Consider the following 21,354-nt stretch of genomic DNA (forward strand, 5'->3'; position numbering starts at 1 on the left):
ACAAAGCTTCTCAAAAGCAGATAAGCAACAATATAACCAGAAGAGAAGTTAGAAGCCCTCAAACACGTTTGAGTTGGAGTTGAGTAGGGCTTCTCGAACTTCGGGTCTCCTGTTGAATGTGTGATCGACTTGAATGCAGGAAGAGGCATCCTTAAATGCTGGGAAGAGGAAGTTGGATGGAGTTAATGTCGCTCTTCCCTCTTTTCTGTTGAAGAACAGGTTGCAGAGATTGAATGCTTGATTTCTTTGAGTGGAATAGTTGTTCTCTGCCTTGCTACAGTCCTCTGAGGCTATTTAAGCCATCCCCCACGGAAACTAGCCGTTAGAGACCTTTTTCTGCCCGTTCTGCACACTCTGTACAACCTGACAATATGTCCGTTGGTGGGTCGGAGTCGACTCGCGCGATCAGGAGTCGACTCGGCTGTAGCAGGAGTCGACTCAAGCTTTTCTGGAGTCGACTCGGCAACTGTTCCGGATTTGAATTAAAGTAGCCTCTTCGACTGGGAGTCGACTCGACTTGTCCCGGAGTCGACTCGCCAACTTCTGGAGCTGACTTGGCTTTTTCGGAGTCGGCTCATCCCATGAAGTCCGTGGATCTATTTTTGAATTTGGTCCACTCGAGTCGACTCGACAATCCTGGGAGTCGACTCGGCGCTCAGAGCCCGAACTCCCGATCTACTGTCTTTTGGCTCGTCCAGTCTTGGAGTCGACTCGAACTGTTCCGGAGTCGACTCGGCTCTCAGTTTTTGAAACTTAGTCTTCTGTGTTTTTAGTGAAGCGCTGCCTTGGAGTCGACTCGAGCTGTCTGGGAGTCGACTCGAATCTCAGAGACAGCAAATTGGTCTTTTGTCTTCTTTGGGGTTGCGGTGTCTCGGAGTCGACTCGTGCAATGCGGGAGTCGACTCGAATCTTAGAGTCCAAAAACTGCCCTCTGACTTTTTCTTTGTGTACCGCTGAGAGTCGACTCTCGCTTTCTTTGGAGTCGACCTACCAATCCTTGGAGTCAACTCGCGTTCCACAGGAGTCGACTCGAATCTCAGGGTTGAAAACCGCTCTCTGACTTTTCTGCCTGTAACTCCTTGGAGTCGACTCATACTTCTCCGGAGTCGACTCGGTAAACATCGGAGTCAACTCGCGCACTTCAGGAGTCGACTCGCTGACAGGTTTTAAGTTGATTCCTTCTGTCTGTCTGTCTGTTCTCAATCGGAGTCGACTCATAATGATCCGGAGTCGACTCGAGCCCGTGCCAGTGATCCTGATACGCTTGGAGTCGACTCGTAATATCCTGGAGTCGACTCGAGTCTCAGACTTTGGTTCAAACTGACTTCTTAACTTATCCAAAATATCTTGAACCAAGTCTAGAGACACTTAGACAAGATTTTCACTGAAACACTCAATTGAATTCATTAGTAGACAAAAGATATACTCAAATGCTTTGAGCTCATCAAAATCAAATAGGGTTTTAATCAATCACTCCACAATCTCCCCCTTTTTGATGATGACAAAATATTGAGTATATGTAAAGTGAATTGCTCAATAAACAAGGAAATAAAATCCATAAATGAATTCAAATATCTGGTAATTTAATTTATCCAAGCTTGAAAGGTGTGAAACAGTAAATTTTGGAGTTAAAGCTTCCCCTTTCATTTGGAATTATATAAGCCTTCATATCATTCAATCAATTGTTTGGCTTATATATAATTAATGATTTAGCTTTCTTAAAAATTCAGATTCTCCCCCTCAACATATGCATTCTACTATATTTTGATTCTCTGAATTTCCTTTTGGTATATTGAAGTTTTTGAATTTTAAATTTTGGTATTTAGAGGGAAAATCTGTCAATTTGTTCTTGAGTTGGATTCAGCTAATCTCCGAATATCCCTTGAATAGATTCTGGAGATTACTCCATTAGGAGCCCCAACAGAGAGATAATGAGCCTCGAGGTACCAAATCTACTAAGAACAAATATTTGTGTGTTTTTAAAAGTTTTTTTTTTAATGATTTTCATTGATTCCTTTTACATATTTTATACATATTTCTCCCTCTTTTTGTCATCGTATCAAAAAAAAGAGGTAAGCAGAACATACAATCAATCATAAAGCAAATTGCACAGAAATGAAGATAAGATGTCTACTCATTGTATTGATGTGGATGTGAATACATTTGAGAATACAATAAGTAAAGCAAAACAGTACATGTCAAAATAAAACACAAAAAGCAGCTACGGTCTCCTCGAGGATGTAGCTCCTCCTCTCGAGGATGTGGCTCCCCCTCTCGAGGATGTATCTCCTCCTCTCGAGGATGTATCTCCTCCTCTCAAGGATGTGGCTCCCCGAGGCATGCGCTCCACGAGTGATTGGACCGCATTGGTGACGTTCTCTAACTGACGAATGATGGCCTGGATGGCCCTGCTCTGTGTCGTATCGAGCTCGAGCACCGACTTCTGCAGTTCGTCCAGCTTGTCGATGAGCACATTCGACAAGCGCTCGGCCCCCTCGGTAGTGGTGTGCATGTCACGTCCTATGTCATCCCGCATCTGTCGAGTGGTGCTCGTGACCTCACTCATGCTATGGAACTGGGCCTGGATCAAGGTCCTCATGTTGTAGATCTCTTCCCGCACATGAGCCATCATGTCAGTCACGGCCGTCAGGGAAGGGACCAACGCTGAAGATGGAGCGGAAGAGGGAGCAGGCACTGAACCTCGGAGCTCCCGAAGCAGATCCTCTCGCAAGTCTCTAACAATCTCCTGCCGCAACTCCCGGAGCTGCTCAGGAGCGATGCGGACCTCCATGGGTGGTGGAGCTGAGGAGGAGGGTCCGGCTGAGGTGGTAGGAGCAGAGGTGAAGGGAATGTCAGGGTAGTCAGAATCTGGCTCTGGACTGGGGGAAGGTCTGGTGGTATGTGTGGAGGTGGAAGACTTCCTAACCCATATCCCCGCTACTTTCCGAAACCCCATCCTGTGTAGGGTCCCCGCTCGCATGCGATCTGTCCATCGCAATGCCTTAGAGGGTTCCCCCTCAGGAATGGGAATCTCGTACTCCCTAAACAAAAGAGTGAATAACATGCCGTATGGGAGAGTGAGCCTAGGTCTATCTAGGGGCTCACACAGATACCTATACATCATCTTGGAAAAGTTGATTGGGGTATCCTGGAGAATGTAGAACATGAGAGCTAGGTCTCTCTCATTTACAAAATCAAATCTCCCTGTCTTAGGGAACAAGGACCTAGACAGAATGCTCAGGAGGATCCGCACCTCAACTGGAAGTGAGCTAGCGGAAACCTCGTCTAAGGGGGACTGAGGAGGATAACCTAGTATGGCCGTAAGGGCCTCAGTCCTATCCTCGGGGTGTGTGGGAGCCACCCCGACTTGTGGTAGATGGAGGATGTGGGCAATGATATCCTCCGAAATAAACAATGGGACACTGATAGTCAACTTTAAAGACCACGCAATAGCACGTATCTGGTAGGATAGTGATTACGGGTATCGATCCACAGGGATTGGGGTATAGTTATTTTTCTTAAAAATAAAAATATTTAAAATGATGAATCTGTGAAGACTATTAAACTAAACAATTCAATAAAAGAAAATGCAATTAAAGGGATATCAGTTTGGGAGAACCTAGGGCAAGGAATTCACCACTAACATCGGAACAAGGGTTATTTATATTTTATTTTATTCTTGGATAAACATGCAAATTGGCTACAAGCCTAATAAGCATTTAAATAAAAATTCACAAAAGTAATTTGGGCATAATCCATCTTCGGTTGGCATGAAATGTCTACCCTAATCTAAGGTGGCAGCACATCGCATCTTTCCTAAGCATGGACTATCTTATATTTACTTAGTGATCATGAAGAACAGTTGTACGAACATCATACTTAAAATCACAGAAATTAAATATGATTCAAAAGAAGATTTCCATTAAAAACAATAAGTTCATACAACCCCAAGAATATAAAATCAAATATAAAACCCTTATCCCTTTGTTAGGGCTGCATCCAGCCCTAGAGAGGAGCTCAAGCTTCCATGCAGTGGTGGACAGCGGCAGCAGCACAGCAGCAGGCTTCCATCTCTTCCTTCCGCCGGCTTCCTCTCCCTCTTGAACTTCTATGGAAATTCATTCCCGAAATACCCAAAAGTTCTCTCTCTCCCCTTTTATTCTTGTGGGAACTCCACCCGAGAAGAGAGCTCGGTGGGAGAAGAAGGAAAAAGGGAGCAGCCCCCTCCCCTGGTGGGGAAGAGGAGGAATGCCCCCCCCGGTGGGGAAGGAGGAATCTGAGGAGAGATCCCTCATGGGGTACGTCTCCTCCCCTTTTATATTTGCAAGCTCCCCCTCTCTCCTCCTCTGTTAGCATCCGGGGATATGCTTGTAATCCGAGGTTGCAGGGGATTTAGATGATGTGGCTTCAACGCAGAGGCGACACGGCTGAATATCTTGGACGCAGTTGGGACGTTGGAACGGTGGATACGGGAGGATGAACTTGATTTAGTTGGGAACAGGGGAGATGAAGATGTTGGGAACGGAAGATAGCTGGGACGTTGAGGATGCTGTTCACGGTTGGAAAATCGCGTGGACGAGCAGCTGGGAGGATGAAAACGGACGTGATTGAAGCGGACGGCTGGAATGCGGAGATGCTCGCGCGGAAGCTTGGTCGCCGATGCTGAAATCACGGGATGGTTGGGCTTTGGAGATCAACACGCGGACGGCTGGAGGCTCTGGGATGCGAACGGATGAGCTCGGACGGGAGCTGGGACGCGTGGCTTTGAGATCGCGGGTGATGAACCTGAGACGCTGGCGCTGAGATCACGTAAGCTGGGAGAAGGGCTCGCGGATGCAATATGGCTTCACAAGCGGAGAAGACGGAAGAGATCTGAGGGGGTTGAGGCACGGACGCTTGCGGGATCTTCGAACGCGGACGGCTGCAGGATGTTGGGAGGTTGGGAGGCGAACGGATCCTGAGTTTGGTTGGCGATGAAGACGGGATGGAACGGGATGAATGCGAACAGGGGATTTGAGCTCATCCGTGGATGAAACGGTTGAAGCTGGGATTTGAGTTCATCCCATAGATATGCAGACGCTGGGAGGAAAACGGAATGAAGATGCTTAGATATGGCTCGGTTCGATATTTGATTTCCTTCGGCTGGGAAGAATCCCTCGCTGGTGGACGTGGAAGAAGCCTGGTCGCAGAGAAACAGGGGATGTTGGGATGATTCGGATGAAGATAAAATGAGCTGGGAGATCGTCCTTGAATCGCGGACGGGAGAGAAGCTGGATATGGGAGAATCAACGTGGAGGAGATGAGCTGGACTTTGCTCTGTTCCGTGGATAATGGAAGGTTAGATTCGGGAGCTGGGAGTTTAGATCATGGATGAGTGCTGGTTTGGTTCTAAAGAGGAGAACGTGGCTGGGGTTTGGATTCGGTTGAGAGGAAAATATGGGAAGGCGTTGGTCGAACGGCTGGAAGTGTGAACAGAGGAGTTTGTTCGTGGACGTGGGGATCTCGTGTGGTTGCTTCGGCTGGGAAGGAGTGAAGAGAAGACTCGGATTGGCACTCACGGCTGAGAGGATCTCGAAACAGGGGAATCGGTTTGGGAATAGAGAACAATGCAGTTGGGTCTTGGTTCCGAACGGGAGAAAGAAGAGGATCCAGCTTGGGAACTAGCGGTTGCTGGTAACAAACGCTGGGAGATGATCTAGAATGGGGAGTTCTAATCCGTGAATGCTAGAGATCAAGCTCCCTTGCTCTGTTTGTTTCCATGAAATCTAGGAATATGGATCGGAAGCTATGACACGGGAAGATGGAATGAATGGAGGAGGTAGGTTAAGCTTTGGGATTCGTGCGACGATAGATGGTGTGCTTTGAGATCTATGAGACAAATGATCGAAGGAATTTTATTAAAATAGGATCATGTGGGAAAAGAGTTGGGTGACTGAATCAGAGGGTCTTGATTTGCGGGGTGCATGTCTTTTAGGTCCAGGAATAATCCCTAATGAACTTGACTCAACCTGCATATATTAGACTCAATCAATAAATAATCAAATCAAACTTGAATTACCTTTAATAATTTATTAAAATGCAATGATGAAGGTAACACAATTTTTTAATAGAATTTACAAAATATGTGGATTAAAATAATGATAAGTGCTATGAATAAGATATTAATTTATGCATTATTTAGCACTTATCACACCCCCCAACCTACATTTTGCTAGTCCTCAAGCAAAATAAAAACTAACTCACTTTCGCAGGAATCGCGATTGCATTTACCGTATGCAATAAGGCTTTAAACCCCTAGGTGGCCCTAGTGGACGAGTTTTGTCTCGTGAGGGTTTCCGGCTCAGATACCCACAAACTGCTGTCGAAAGAATTTATTGTTTTATAAAATCTAATTTCAAATGCATTAATGCCAAGAATTTCAAAAGCACACAAAGTTTTAATTACTAAGTCAGCCCAAATCCTAGATCAAGATGCAACTTAAGTTGAAGTCATTAAGTTTCCGTTAGAGAGTTGTAAGGCTAATTTATACTTGGGTGCTCGGTGATGTCTGGACCATACACAAGCTAAGGCTTTAAATCCCCAAAATACTACTAAAGCTAGTAGTTTCCAAGAATTGGTCAGATAAGACCTAATCACTGATTCAAAATCATCCTATCTTGCAGGATTTCGAGAGTTGTAGATGTTTACTTTAATACCTCATGGGCTTTATCTGTAATATTCCAGTTTACTCGAATTTTTACAACGACGGCTTTCACACTATCGTCTTTTTCAAGGTTAATATTATATTTTTTTCTCTTTTTCTTTTTCTCTTTTTTTTTTGAGTTTTATAAATTACGCACTTTTACTCTTGTAATGATTCCTCCGTGTAGCGAGCACTCAGTCAACACTCCCACACCAGATGGCGTAAGGTGTTGGGCATCAAGACTCCCCTACGGACCTATACTCGGGTTCCTCATTACAAGCCCGCTGACCTTTGACGATAGGTAGCCCTTTTCGATGTACCTGACTAAATTCTTTTTTTTTTTACAATAAATACGGGATAATAGTGAATTAGATATGAATGATTCATCAGGACTCAAGGTTGCTACTAGACTTAGTAACATAATGTTGAACCTAATCCTTAGAAGTGCAGGCCATGTGTGTTGTGAAATTCCAAAGTAAAAATTATCTTACAACTCGCTAAAAGAATTTTTAATAAAAAGAACTCAAATTGACTTACTCCTGACTAGTTATTGGGCTTTTTAGATTTTATATACTTTGTGTGTTTATCATTTTAGCACTAAAGCATAGAAATTAGTTGTGTTTTTTTTTTTTTGAAATTCATTTTTTTTTGAAATTCACTTAAAAATGTGAAAATGCGAAAAATTCCTTCAAAATTCAAATCCTATTACCCCCCAACCTAGATCAGACATTGTCCTCAATGTTTTTTTTTTTGAATATTATATTATTATTATTTTTTTAAAATTTTTTTTTAAATAATATTATATTATTATTTTTTTTATTTTTTTATTATTATAAAAATATGATGCATATGGAGGATAGAAACATTGTACCGTAGTTGCATCAGTAATATGAGGGATCCTGTTAAGAAAATAAAAAAAATGCGACAAGAAAATATGCAAAAATAACCAACGAGAATTGGGTTGCCTCCCAACAAGCGCTAAGTTTAACGTCTTCAGCCAGACGCATCAGGCGCAGTTAAGCATGCATTAAAAGAAAAACACATCAATTCCTCATGTTTGCCCTAAAATCACTAGACAGCTCCTAACTGGTCTGAAGAGGGCACCTAAGCCTCCAATCCGGTCTAATGAACTGAGTTGACCAGGTAAGCTCCCAGGTAAGTGGAGGGGTCACGATGCGTTTGCAAAGGTCCCACTTAAAACCCACTTGCCTCGAACAGATGAACTGTCTCCCTTAAAGGGACAAAGCATGCCTAGACATCAACTGAGCCACAGAGCGAAATTGGTGCAACTTTCGGTGATCTTCGTCCTATTGAGCTCGAATGTCCCTAGGGGCCAACGTCTAATTGATTTTAATTAAGGTGAAAGCTATGTGAGAATTGGTTCACCTAATTTGGGCAAGAATCTGGTGATGAAATCCAGTTCTTATCTTGTTGGTGTGATTGCCCTTACTATGTGCAAATTAATTGGTGTATGTGTATCAAGCATGCATTCACACTTTTGCTGAATTTAAAATCAAACAATCACCACACAAGGAAATTTAAATAAGAAAGGTTCAGATGTTACCAAGAGGAATTTTTCCAGCAATTTTTAAAGCAAACCTTTACAGCATTCCTTTGCCAATAGTTCCCTTTTTGATCGCTCCAGATTTTTTTCTTTGATTTCTGATCAAATAACACCAAAATAAAAATCAAGAATTAGTAAGAAAGAAGAAGGAGATAAGGAAAGTAAAAAAATAGAAACTATTTTTATTTTATTTTTTTTTTGAAATTTTTTTTTTTAAAAAAAAAATTAATAAAAAGAAAAACAACTATGCTACCAATCCCCGGCAACGGCGCCAAAAATTGATAGTCAACTTTAAAGACCACGCAATAGCACGTATCTGGTAGGATAGTGATTACGGGTATCGATCCACAGGGATTGGGGTATAGTTATTTTTCTTAAAAATAAAAATATTTAAAATGATGAATCTGTGAAGACTATTAAACTAAACAATTCAATAAAAGAAAATGCAATTAAAGGGATATCAGTTTGGGAGAACCTAGGGCAAGAAATTCACCACTAACATCGGAACAAGGGTTATTTATATTTTATTTTATTCTTGGATAAACATGCAAATTGGCTACAAGCCTAATAAGCATTTAAATAAAAATTCACAAAAATAATTTGGGCATAATCCATCTTCGGTTGGCATGAAATGTCTACCCTAATCTAAGGTGGCAGCACATCGCATCTTTCCTAAGCATGGACTATCTTATATTTACTTAGTGATCATGAAGAACAGTTGTACGAACATCATACTTAAAATCACAGAAATTAAATATGATTCAAAAGAAGATTTCCATTAAAAACAATAAGTTCATACAACCCCAAGAATATAAAATCAAATATAAAACCCTTATCCCTTTGTTAGGGCTGCATCCAGCCCTAGAGAGGAGCTCAAGCTTCCATGCAGTGGTGGACAGCGGTAGCAGCACAGCAGCAGGCTTCCATCTCTTCCTTCCGCCGGCTTCCTCTCCCTCTTGAACTTCTATGGAAATTCATTCCCGAAATACCCAAAAGTTCTCTCTCTCCCCTTTTATTCTTGTGGGAACTCCACCCGAGAAGAGAGCTCGGTGGGAGAAGAAGGAAAAAGGGAGCAGCCCCCTCCCCTGGTGGGGAAGAGGAGGAATGCCCCCCCCCCGGTGGGGAAGGAGGAATCTGAGGAGTGATCCCTCATGGGGTACGTCTCCTCCCCTTTTATAGTTGCAAGCTCCCCCTCTCTCCTCCTCTGTTAGCATCCGGGGATATGCTTGTAATCCGAGGTTGCAGGGGATTTAGATGATGTGGCTTCAACGCAGAGGCGACACGGCTGAATATCTTGGACGCGGTTGGGACGTTGGAACGGTGGATACGGGAGGATGAACTTGATTTAGTTGGGAACAGGGGAGATGAAGATGTTGGGAACGGAAGATAGCTGGGACGTTGAGGATGCTGTTCACGGTTGGAAAATCGCGTGGACGAGCAGCTGGGAGGATGAAAACGGACGTGATTGAAGCGGACGGCTGGAATGCGGAGATGCTCGCGCGGAAGCTTGGTCGCCGATGCTGAAATCACGGGATGGTTGGGCTTTGGAGATCAACACGCGGACGGCTGGAGGCTCTGGGATGCGAACGGATGAGCTCGGACGGGAGCTGGGACGCGTGGCTTTGAGATCGCGGGTGATGAACCTGAGACGCTGGCGCTGAGATCACATAAGCTGGGAGAAGGGCTCGCGGATGCAATATGGCTTCACAAGCGGAGAAGACGGAAGAGATCTGAGGGGGTTGAGGCACGGACGCTTGCGGGATCTTCGAACGCGGACGGCTGCAGGATGTTGGGAGGTTGGGAGGCGAACGGATCCTGAGTTTGGTTGGCGATGAAGACGGGATGGAACGGGATGAATGCGAACAGGGGATTTGAGCTCATCCGTGGATGAAACGGTTGAAGCTGGGATTTGAGTTCATCCCATAGATATGCAGACGCTGGGAGGAAAATGGAATGAAGATGCTTAGATATGGCTCGGTTCGATATTTGATTTCCTTCGGCTGGGAAGAATCCCTCGCTGGTGGACGTGGAAGAAGCCTGGTCGCAGAGAAACAGGGGATGTTGGGATGATTCGGATGAAGATAAAATGAGCTGGGAGATCGTCCTTGAATCGCGGACGGGAGAGAAGCTGGATATGGGAGAATCAACGTGGAGGAGATGAGCTGGACTTTGCTCTGTTTCGTGGATAATGGAAGGTTAGATTCGGGAGCTGGGAGTTTAGATCATGGATGAGTGCTGGTTTGGTTCTAAAGAGGAGAACGTGGCTGGGGGTTTGGATTCGGTTGAGAGGAAAATATGGGAAGGCGTTGGTCGAACGGCTGGAAGTGTGAACAGAGGAGTTTGTTCGTGGACGTGGGGATCTCGTGTGGTTGCTTCGGCTGGGAAGGAGTGAAGAGAAGACTCGGATTGGCACTCACGGCTGAGAGGATCTCGAAACAGGGGAATCGGTTTGGGAATAGAGAACAATGCAGTTGGGTCTTGGTTCCGAACGGGAGAAAGAAGAGGATCCAGCTTGGGAACTAGCGGTTGCTGGTAACAAACACTGGGAGATGATCTAGAATGGGGAGTTCTAATCCGTGAATGCTAGAGATCAAGCTCCCTTGCTCTGTTTGTTTCCATGAAATCTAGGAATATGGATCGGAAGCTATGACACGGGAAGATGGAATGAATGGAGGAGGTAGGTTAAGCTTTGGGATTCGTGCGACGATAGATGGTGTGCTTTGAGATCTATGAGACAAATGATCGAAGGAATTTTATTAAAATAGGATCATGTGGGAAAAGAGTTGGGTGACTGAATCAGAGGGTCTTGATTTGCGGGGTGCATGTCTTTTAGGTCCAGGAATAATCCCTAATGAACTTGACTCAACCTGCATATATTAGACTCAATCAATAAATAATCAAATCAAACTTGAATTACCTTTAATAATTTATTAAAATGCAATGATGAAGGTAACACAATTTTTTAATAGAATTTACAAAATATGTGGATTAAAATAATGATAAGTGCTATGAATAAGATATTAATTTATGCATTATTTAGCACTTATCAGACACCGGCTACCGTGCCCTCGATACCCCCATCTTCCCTATGGACGGTACCGTAAAACTCTCTAATAAGGCCTGGGTATGTGGGGAGATCTAAAGTGAGGAAATACTCTAAGCCCTGGACACGCAATCTCTCACCTATGGTGAAGCCCTCCCGGGAGAGATAGTCGAAATCGACGTATCTCCCGGTGGAGACCGCCTTTCCGGCGCACGGCCTCGCGGGAACCGCCCTCGGCGGGGAACGAGCCGGAGGTTGTGGCCTCGCGGGATCGTGCCGAGCCTTGGAACGCCTCTCGGGACCGGCCTCGGGTTGGGACCTCTTCCGGACAACGGCTTTACGAGGCATAGTGACCTAGAATGGGAAAAATCCCTAATGGACGGTGAAAGATCGATGGAAAAGGCTTGGGGACGACCGGGGACGACCTAGGAGTCGGCTCTAGGGCTTGTGAACAGTGGCGGCGGAGAATAGAAATATTTTCGAAACGACGAAGTTAGGGTTAAAAAGTCGGATCCCGACTGCGAATCGACTCCTCTGAGTCGCGAGTCGACTCGACCTCGAGTCGACTCCAAAGTATGCGCAAGTCGACTCTCCTTATGCGCCTATTGACCCCGACTCTCCTTATGCGCGAGTCGACTCCCGACTAAGCGCGAGTCGACTCCCCCTTACAAGCCGACTCTGAAACTTACTCGAGTCGTCTCGAACTTTGGCACGCACCTAAAAATCATGCTATGTTCGTGCCGAATGAGAGAAAATCACTAACTTATGATCTGATTTGATGATCATTGTAAAGATACTCTATATTAACCACAATCTAATCATCAAAATCAATGAACTAGTGGAAAATACCACTAGGATGGATCAATCACTCCTAATCCCCTCCTAAGCACACTAAATCTCTCTTCACTTAGGGATTTTGTAAAAATGTCAGCTAATTGATCATCAGTGCAGACAAATTGTAGTGTCACATCACCATTCAGTACATGATCTCTTATGAAGTGATGTCTTATCTCAATATGTTTGGTTCTTGAATGCTGAATTGGATTTTTAGTTAGATTAATGGCACTTGTATTATCACAATTAATGGGTATTTTATCTTGTTTAATGCCATAATCTTCTAATTGTTATTTGATCCATAAGATTTGAGCACAACAACTCCCGGCTGCAACATATTCAGCTTCAGCAGTAGATAATGCAACCGAGTTTTGTTTCTTGCTAAACCATGAGATTAAGTTTTCACCTAGAAATTGACAAGACCCGCTGGTGCTTTTTCTATCAAGTTTACATCCAGCAAAGTCTGAATCTATGTATCCTATTAAGTTTAGGCTAGATTCTTTAGAATACCATAACCCTATATTCTTTGTTCCTATTAGGTATTTAAAGATTCTCTTTACTGCAATTAGATGTGATTCCTTAGGATTAGCCTGATATCTAGCACACACGCAAACACTAAACATGATATCAGGTCTACTTGCAGTAAGATACAATAAAGATCCTATCATACCTCTATATAGTTTCTGATCTACAGATTTACCTGATTCATCTTGGTCTAATTTGCATGATGAGCTCATGGGGGTGCTGATTGACTTGTTTCCCTCCATATCAAACTTCTTGAGCATCTCCTTGATATATTTGGCTTGATTGATGAAGATGCCTCCTTCAGACTGTTTGATTTGAAGCCCGAGGAAGTAGTTTAGCTCTCCCATCATGCTCATCTCAAATTCACTCTGCATCAAATCAGCAAATTCTTCGCAGAGGCGATTGTTAGTAGCACCGAAAATGATATCATCAACATAAATCTGTACTAATAGCATATCTTGGTTTTTCTTCTTTAGAAACAGTGTTGTATCTACATTTCCCCTAGAAAACTCATGTTCTAATAGGAATTTGCTAAGCCTCTCATACCATGCTCTAGGTGCTTGTTTCAAACCATAAAGTGCTTTGTTCAATTTATAAACATGATTAGGGTATTGATGATTTTCAAAACCAGGAGGTTGTTCTACATATACCTCCTCATTAATATACCCATTTAAAAATGCACTTTCTACATCCATTTGAAATAATTTGAAGTCCTTAGAGCATGCAAATGCTAGCAAAAGTCTAATTGCTTCAAGTCTAGCTACCGGGGCAAAGGTTTCATCAAAATCTATACCTTCTTCTTGATTATAACCCTTTGCTACTAATCTAGCCTTATTCCTTATTACAGTACCATTTTCATCAAGTTTATTTTTATAAATCCAGTAGGTCTTTCAACTAGATTCCATACTTTGTTTCTAGTAAATTGGTTTAATTCTTCTTGCATTGCATTTACCCAATTTACATCTTTTTCAGCTTCTTCTATGTGTTTGGGCTCAAAATGAGAAACAAAAGCTAGATGATTATTTAAGTTCCTAAGGGATGCCCTAGTCCTAATAGGTTGAGATGGATCATCTAGAATTAATTTCTTAGGATGCCCGTGAGCATACCTCCAAGCTTTAGTTAGTCCATGATCCACAATAGCCTCTTGGCTTGATGATGCACCTTCAATTAATTTTTGATTTTTATCTTGTAATGTCATCTCATCTATCTTTTCTTCAAGAATTTCAGCATCATCATCAAAATTAACTCTCTTGCTAGAAGAGATGTCACTAGAATCATCAAATACAACATGTATAGATTCTTCTATAACTAGGGTTCTTGTATTAAAGACTCTATAGGCTTTACTAGTTGTAGAGTAACCTAAGAATATGCCCTCATCAGATTTAGAGTCAAATTTACCTAGATTATCTTTCCCATTGTTATGAACAAAACACCTACATCCAAAAACATGAAAGTAGTTTACCTTTGGTTTTCTGTTTTTCCAAAGTTCATAAGGTGTTTTCTTTATAATGGGTCTCAATAGAACTCTATTTAATATATGACAAGAAGTATTAATGGCTTCTCCCCAAAAGTACTTAGGGAGGTTACTTTCACATAACATAGTTCTAGCCATTTCCTCTAGAGTTCTATTTTTCCTTTCCACAACTCCATTTTGTTGTGGTGTCCTAGGTGCAGAGAAATTGTGGGTTATCCCCTTTTTACTACAAAACTCATCAAATAACTGATTTTCAAATTCAGTTCCATGGTCACTTCTAATGGCTATGACTGAAGAATCTCTAGCATTTGTTACTTCCTTATGGAACTTTCTAAAAACTGAAAAAGCTTGATCTTTATGTGCTAGGAACATAATCCATATGTATCTAGAATAATCATCTACAATGACTAGACCATATTTATTTCCACCTAGACTAGTGGTTCTAGTTGGTCCAAATAGGTCCATGTGTAGTAGTTCTAGAGGTCTAGAGGTAGAGACACACTTTATAGATTTAAATGAATTTCAAGATTGTTTGCCAAATTGACATGCTTCACATATTTTATTCTTTTCAAATTTTAATTTTGGCAAACCTATCACGGAATCTCTTTTAACTAGTTTGGTTATTGTGTCCATGCTTGCATGACCTAACTTACGGTGCCATAACCAACTAGCATTATTATCCTTAGTTTCATTAACAACTAAACATTGGTTATGTTTGGCAAGATCTTCAAGGTCTACAACATACACATTCCCACGTCTAATTCCTTTAAAAACTAAACTATTGTCATTTGGGTTTGTTATAATGCATAGTGATGGTTTAAACATAACATCATAACCTTTATCACATAATTGACTAATGCTTAATAAGTTATGCTTAAGACCATCAACATATCTAACATTATCAATAAAAGTAGAAGGGGTAATTTGAACTTTACCAATACCAATGAAGTGACCTTGGTTGTTGTCTCCAAAAGTCACAGCACCTCCCTTCTTAGCTTCAAGGGTGAAAAATTGATCCTTGTCACCCGTCATGTGCCTTGAGCAGCCACTATCCAAGTACCAGCAATTTTTGTTGACCTTGGCTGCAAGACACTCCTACACAAGCAGATCATATAATCTTAGGTACCCATGTTTTCTTGGGTCCTTCATGGTTAGTCATATTGGTTCCTTTTGGAACCCATACCCTTTTAATTTTTCTTTTAGTTTTCCCTTTCCTATAGTTACATACATTTGCCTTATGTCCTACAGTTCCACAACAAAAGCAGATTACTTTCTTAGTTTTGCTTTCTCCAGCTTTAACAAAGAAGTTACTAAAAAGTTTTTGCTTATTTTTAGGTTTATATCCTAAACCCGCTCTATTAAATACCGCTCGTTGACTATTAAGTATCATATTCAATTTTTCTGAACTATATGTAAATTTTTCAACCAAAGGTTTGTATTTTTCAAGTTCTTTAGTTAGTGTTTGATTTTCTGCTTTTAGATCATTTAGTTCTTTTGTGAGAGCCTTGTTTAAGATTTGTTTATGTTTTTTAGGTTCTAATGTTTCTTTATTCAGCCTTTCATTTTCTTTAGTTAAGGTATTAGTCTTTTGAGTTAAAAGTTGGTTGCTTGTCTTAAGTTCTATATTTTCTTTGGTGATTAATTCCTTATCCTTAACTAATTTATCGTATTTATGTAGGTATGATTGATTAGCTATTTTTAGTTCTTTATTCTTAAGATTTATGGCCTTATATTCTATCATTAATTCATTAAATGCATCATAAAGTTCATCAAATGTAAAATCTAGATGCGATTCGGACGTTACCTCATTTTCATTGGCCATGAAGCAGAGATTGGCCTTTTCTTCTTGTTCATCATCCGATGATGATGATGATGAGTCCGAGTCCGATAGGGTAGTGACGAGAGCTTTCTTCTTCTTGTATTTGCTTCCTTTCTTTAGTAAGGGACACTCAGCTCGAATGTGCCCCGGTTTCTTGCACTCATAACACCCAATCCCCTCACTTTCCCTTTTCTTACCTTTATTCTTGCGGTAGGAATTTGAGGGGCCTCTCCTTTGATGATAGGACTTCTTGTGGTTGATGAATTTTCTGAACTTGCGCACAAGAAGAGCCTCACCATCATCTCCCTCAAGCTCTTCTTCTTCACTGCTGCTGCTGCAAGACAAGTCTTTGTTAGATGAAGTAGATTTAAGAGCTATTACCTTTTTCTTATGGGAGGACTCTTCTTCGCTATGCTGCTTCATTATTAGCTCGTGGGTCATTAGGGATCCAAGGAGCTCTTCAAGTGGAAGCTTGTTCAAGTCCTTAGCTTCTTGGATTGCCGTCACCTTGGCTTCCCATGACCTTGGTAGACAGCGAAGAATTTTTCTGACAAGATCACTGTTAGTATAATTTTTGCCAAGGCTTTTTAGGCCATTGACAATGTCAGTAAACCTAGTGAACATGCATGTGATTGTTTCATTAGAATCCATTTTAAATAGTTCATACTTATGAACCAAAATATTTATTTTAGATTCTTTGACTTGATTCGTGCCCTCATGGGTCACTTCAAGTCTGTCCCAAATCTCTTTTGCAGAATTGCAAGTTGAGACCCTATTGAATTCATTTCTATCTAAGGCACAGTAAAGCACATTCATAGCTTTAGAATTTAGTTGTGCCTTTTGTTGGGGAACCCGCCCATGCCGTTGATATTTCAAAAATTCAGATGGCAGCGGAATCGGCATAAGCGGGATCGACGTTCATCGCATGAACGTTGTTTTATGAACCGTTCGTAGTTAGATAAGAATTAAAACTTTTTAAACCTTTAGGAAGATCAGATCTTCACCTTGTGCGGGTAGATGATCACCGCAAACTGAAGTTCGTGGTCTAGGATGAAGGTTCGCTTGAAGCCGTTCAAGTGCCCGGCCTCTACGGGTATCCACACGAAGCAGTGATCCGATCAAAGCTCTCTTGTCTTCCCGGGGTGCTAGCTCCCTTGCAAAGACTTCTTTTGATGGCTGATTTCCTCTCTTTCAATCAACCCTTGATTGTGCTTGAGAGGAGGAAGAAGAAGGATGAAGAAGAGGAAGAAGAAGAATCCCCACGCAGCCTTCTTTTCTTCCCTGCGTTGGAACCAAGGAAGGAGGCCAAGGAGAGGTGCACGCCTCTTCTTCTTTTCCCCTTGCTGATGGCGGCTGAACCAAGGAAGGGAGAGGGGTGGCCACGTGATGGAAGAGGAGAGGGAGAGCTCATCTGGGGCGCCGGCCCCCTTTGCCCCTTTTTATAACCATCTAGGGCTTCTACAATCTAGGAGCCCTAGAGTTATTTCCTAAGAGGGGCTCTCTTCTCCCTTGTCCACATGGAAAAGGGAGGGGCATATCCCCTTCCTCATGGTAAACCCTAATCCACATTAAGTAGGGTTTGAAAGGCCCTAATGTGGTCAAGCCCTAATCCAATTAGGCTTAGCCCAAGGGTGAACCAATTAGGATCCAATCTAGGTAAGTCCTAATCCAATTAGAACTTAAATCAATTTTGACTTAATTGAACTCTTCAATCCTAATCCAATTAGGAGTCTTATTGATTCATTAGATTAATAATTAATTGTGACTTAAGAAACCCTAATCCAAATTAGGACATATTTGATTTTAGTCCTAATCCAATTAGGACTCTATTTGAATCCGAAGTCCTAATCCGATTAGGACTCTAGGAATCCTACTCCAAGTAGGAATCCAATTTTGATTCAAAATTTCTAATCTCATTAGGATTGTAGGAATCCTATTCCAAGCAGGAATCCCAGTCCTACTCCAACTAGGATTCCCAGTCCTAATCCAATTAGGACTCTAGGAATCCTACCCGAAGTAGGATTTGTGTTTAAGTCCAATTAATTAATTTCCTTTGTTCCTTCTTCAACTTCTTATCAATCAAATTGATTACTTGTGATTCCTAATCACGATTTCAACCATCGGATCGGTCAATACTTCTAGTGTGTGTGACCCCATAGGTTCTATTCTGACTGGTAGTGAGATATATTATGATCTCTATCACAATATCATTGAAAACTCCTTTCAATGGGTTGGAACGATTCCAACTCAACTCGTTAGGGTTTATCGATCATCAAGATAATCCCTATGAGTCCCACCATCCACCAGTGACACCTAGCAGCATGTAGTGGCTACCCAGCAGAATGGAATGATGAACCTCTAGGTGCAGTTAACATGTGATACAGTCCTACTATCGTGGATCCCTACAGGACGGAGGTCATGGACAACTCGTCAAACCCCATCGTCTGTCATATGTCAAGATTTATTCGACTTGAGTTGGATAGTGGAAAACTCTTTTTCCACTTTATATTACTGCCCTGGCCAAGGTCTTAGAACTCAGTCTAACAAATCACATAGGATCACTCCTCTTCTATCAAGGTCGATAGATTCCTTATAGGTGCATACCCTACTCCTACAGTGAACCTACTGCAGCCAATCTACACTGCATGGACCCATATGGCTAGAGACCATGTATGTGTGTAGTCAAACTACAATAACCTCACTGTGAGTAGCCGAAGCACCGCAGGTCAAAGGACCAGTCACACTACTGCAACATCAAGCAAGTCACTGACGAGTGGATAGACATCCAAGTGACTTCTTGTCTTGGTCACGCTCAGTACCCTTGTTCTCTAACAAGCACCTGCACTATCACTTCAGTGTCCCTACACTGTGGACTCAAGTCTCGTCCATCCAGAAGGAAAGTGATCTGTGCACTGATCGGATCGATCACCGTCCTCGTGATGATCCATTGATCAGGAGCATTTAGAAATTAATCACCAATGATACATGGCTCAAATTCTCAACTCTTGAGAATATGTATCATCATCTTATTAATTTCTTGGATGATTCATAGACACATAAACAATATGAATGAAAAGATGCCTTTTATTTATTCAATAATAAATAGTCAAGTACAAAATTATGTCCCTAGAATCAAAAATGTGTCAGCCAAATTGGCTTCTAGGGCATACATCTAACACCTTTCTCATGTCATGCTCATCCCAATCCTTTTCTAGTTTGGGTACAGTGACACCCTCTACATATATGGATGGGATGTATGGCCCATTTACTACAATGGTCCACATCTCATAATCTTGGGCTTGGATGAATATTCTCATCCTAGCCTTCCAATATGAGTAGTCGGATCCATTAAAGAATGGGGGTCTTTGGGTGGACTGACCCTCAATGTGGGAAGATCCAAATGGGGTTGTCATTTTGATCTTTGACTCTTAGGGTAGAAGAGTTTAGGCTCTGATACCACTTGTTGCCCAGATAGACAACCCAAGAGGGGGGGTGAATTGGGTTTTAAAAGAATTTAGCTATTTAAAACGTTGTGGATGACTAATTAATGCTTTACCCAGATGATTAATTAATTGCTATGTGCTGTGAATGAAATGAGAGTAAAGGAAAGAGACAAACAATCACAAACACAAGGATTTTATAGTGGTTCGGAGCTAACCCTTGCTCCTACGTCCACTCCCCAAGTCTCACTTGGGAATTCACTATAACCCCTTGGATTACAGCCGGTTGTTTTACAAGCTCACAACCAAACTTGTTGTTTTACGAGCTCACAACGAACTCGGTCGGTTTTCCCAGGCTCACCGACTAGAACCACCCCGATTGTTTTCTCGGGATCACAATCGAACCCTTACACACGTTGGTTTTACACTCGGCTCACCAACCAACCTCAAGACTCTTGATTCAATCCCCCGATTGAATCAAGCAAAGACAAGTTGTAAATAAAAGGGACAAACAGAAAACAAAGCTTCTCAAAAGCAGATAAGCAACAATATAACCAGAAGAGAAGTTAGAAGCCCTCAAACACGTTTGAGTTGGAGTTGAGTAGGGCTTCTCGAACTTCGGGTCTCCTCTTGAATGTGTGATCGACTTGAATGCAGGAGGAGGCTTCCTTAAATGCTGGGAAGAGGAAGTTGGATGGAGTTAATGTCGCTCTTCCCTCTTTTCTGTTGAAGAACAGGTTGCAGAGATTGAATGCTTGATTTCTTTGAGTGGAATAGTTGTTCTCTGCCTTGCTACAGTCCTCTGAGGCTATTTAAGCCATCCCCCACGGAAACTAGCCGTTAGAGACCTTTTTCTGCCCGTTCTGCACACTCTGCACAACCTGACAATATGTCCGTTGGTGGGTCGGAGTCGACTCGCGCGATCAGGAGTCGACTCGGCGGTAGCAGGAGTCGACTCAAGCTTTTCTGGAGTCGACTCGGCAACTGTTCCGAATTTGAATTAAAGTAGCCTCTTCGACTGGGAGTCGACTCGACTTGTCCCGGAGTCGACTCGCCAACTTCTGGAGCTGACTTGGCTTTTTCGGAGTCGGCTCATCCCATGAAGTCCGTGGATCTATTTTTGAATTTGGTCCACTCGATTCGACTCGACAATCCTGGGAGTCGACTCGGCGCTCAGAGCCCGAACTTCCGATCTACTGTCTTTTGGCTCGTCCAGTCTTGGAGTCGACTCGAACTGTTCCGGAGTCGACTCGGCTCTCAGTTTCCGAAACTTAGTCTTCTGTGTTTTTAGTGAAGCGCTGCCTTGGAGTCGACTCGAGCTGTCTGGGAGTCGACTCGAATCTCAGAGACAGCAAATTGATCTTCTGTCTTCTTTGGGGTCGCGGTGTCTCGGAGTCGACTCGTGCAATGCGGGAGTCGACTCGAATCTCAGAGTCCAAAAACTGCCCTCTGACTTTTTCTTTGTGTACCGCTGAGAGTCGACTCTCGCTTTCTTTGGAGTCGACCTGCCAATCCTTGGAGTCGACTCGCGTTCCACAGGAGTCGACTCGAATCTCAGGGTCGAAAACCGCTCTCTGACTTTTCTGCCTATAACTCCTTGGAGTCGACTCATACTTCTCCGGAGTCGACTCGGTAAACATCGGAGTCGACTCGCGCACTTCAGGAGTCGACTCGCTGACAGGTTTTAAGTTGATTCCTTCTGTCTGTCTGTCTGTTCTCAGTCGGAGTCGACTCATAATGATCCGGAGTCGACTCGAGCCCGTGCCAGTGATCCTGATACGCTTGGAGTCGACTCGTAATATCCTGGAGTCGACTCGAGTCTCAGACTTTGGTTCAAACTGACTTCTTAACTTATCCAAAATATCTTGAACCAAGTCTAGAGACACTTAGACAAGATTTTCACTGAAACACTCAATTGAATTCATTAGTAGACAAAAGATATACTCAAATGCTTTGAGCTCATCAAAATCAAA

Source organism: Phoenix dactylifera, chromosome 3 (assembly GCF_051530095.1).
Source record: "Phoenix dactylifera cultivar Ajwa chromosome 3, Ajwa_hap1_PhDact_Kaust_v1.1, whole genome shotgun sequence".
NCBI classification, from domain to species: Eukaryota; Viridiplantae; Streptophyta; class Magnoliopsida; order Arecales; family Arecaceae; genus Phoenix; species Phoenix dactylifera.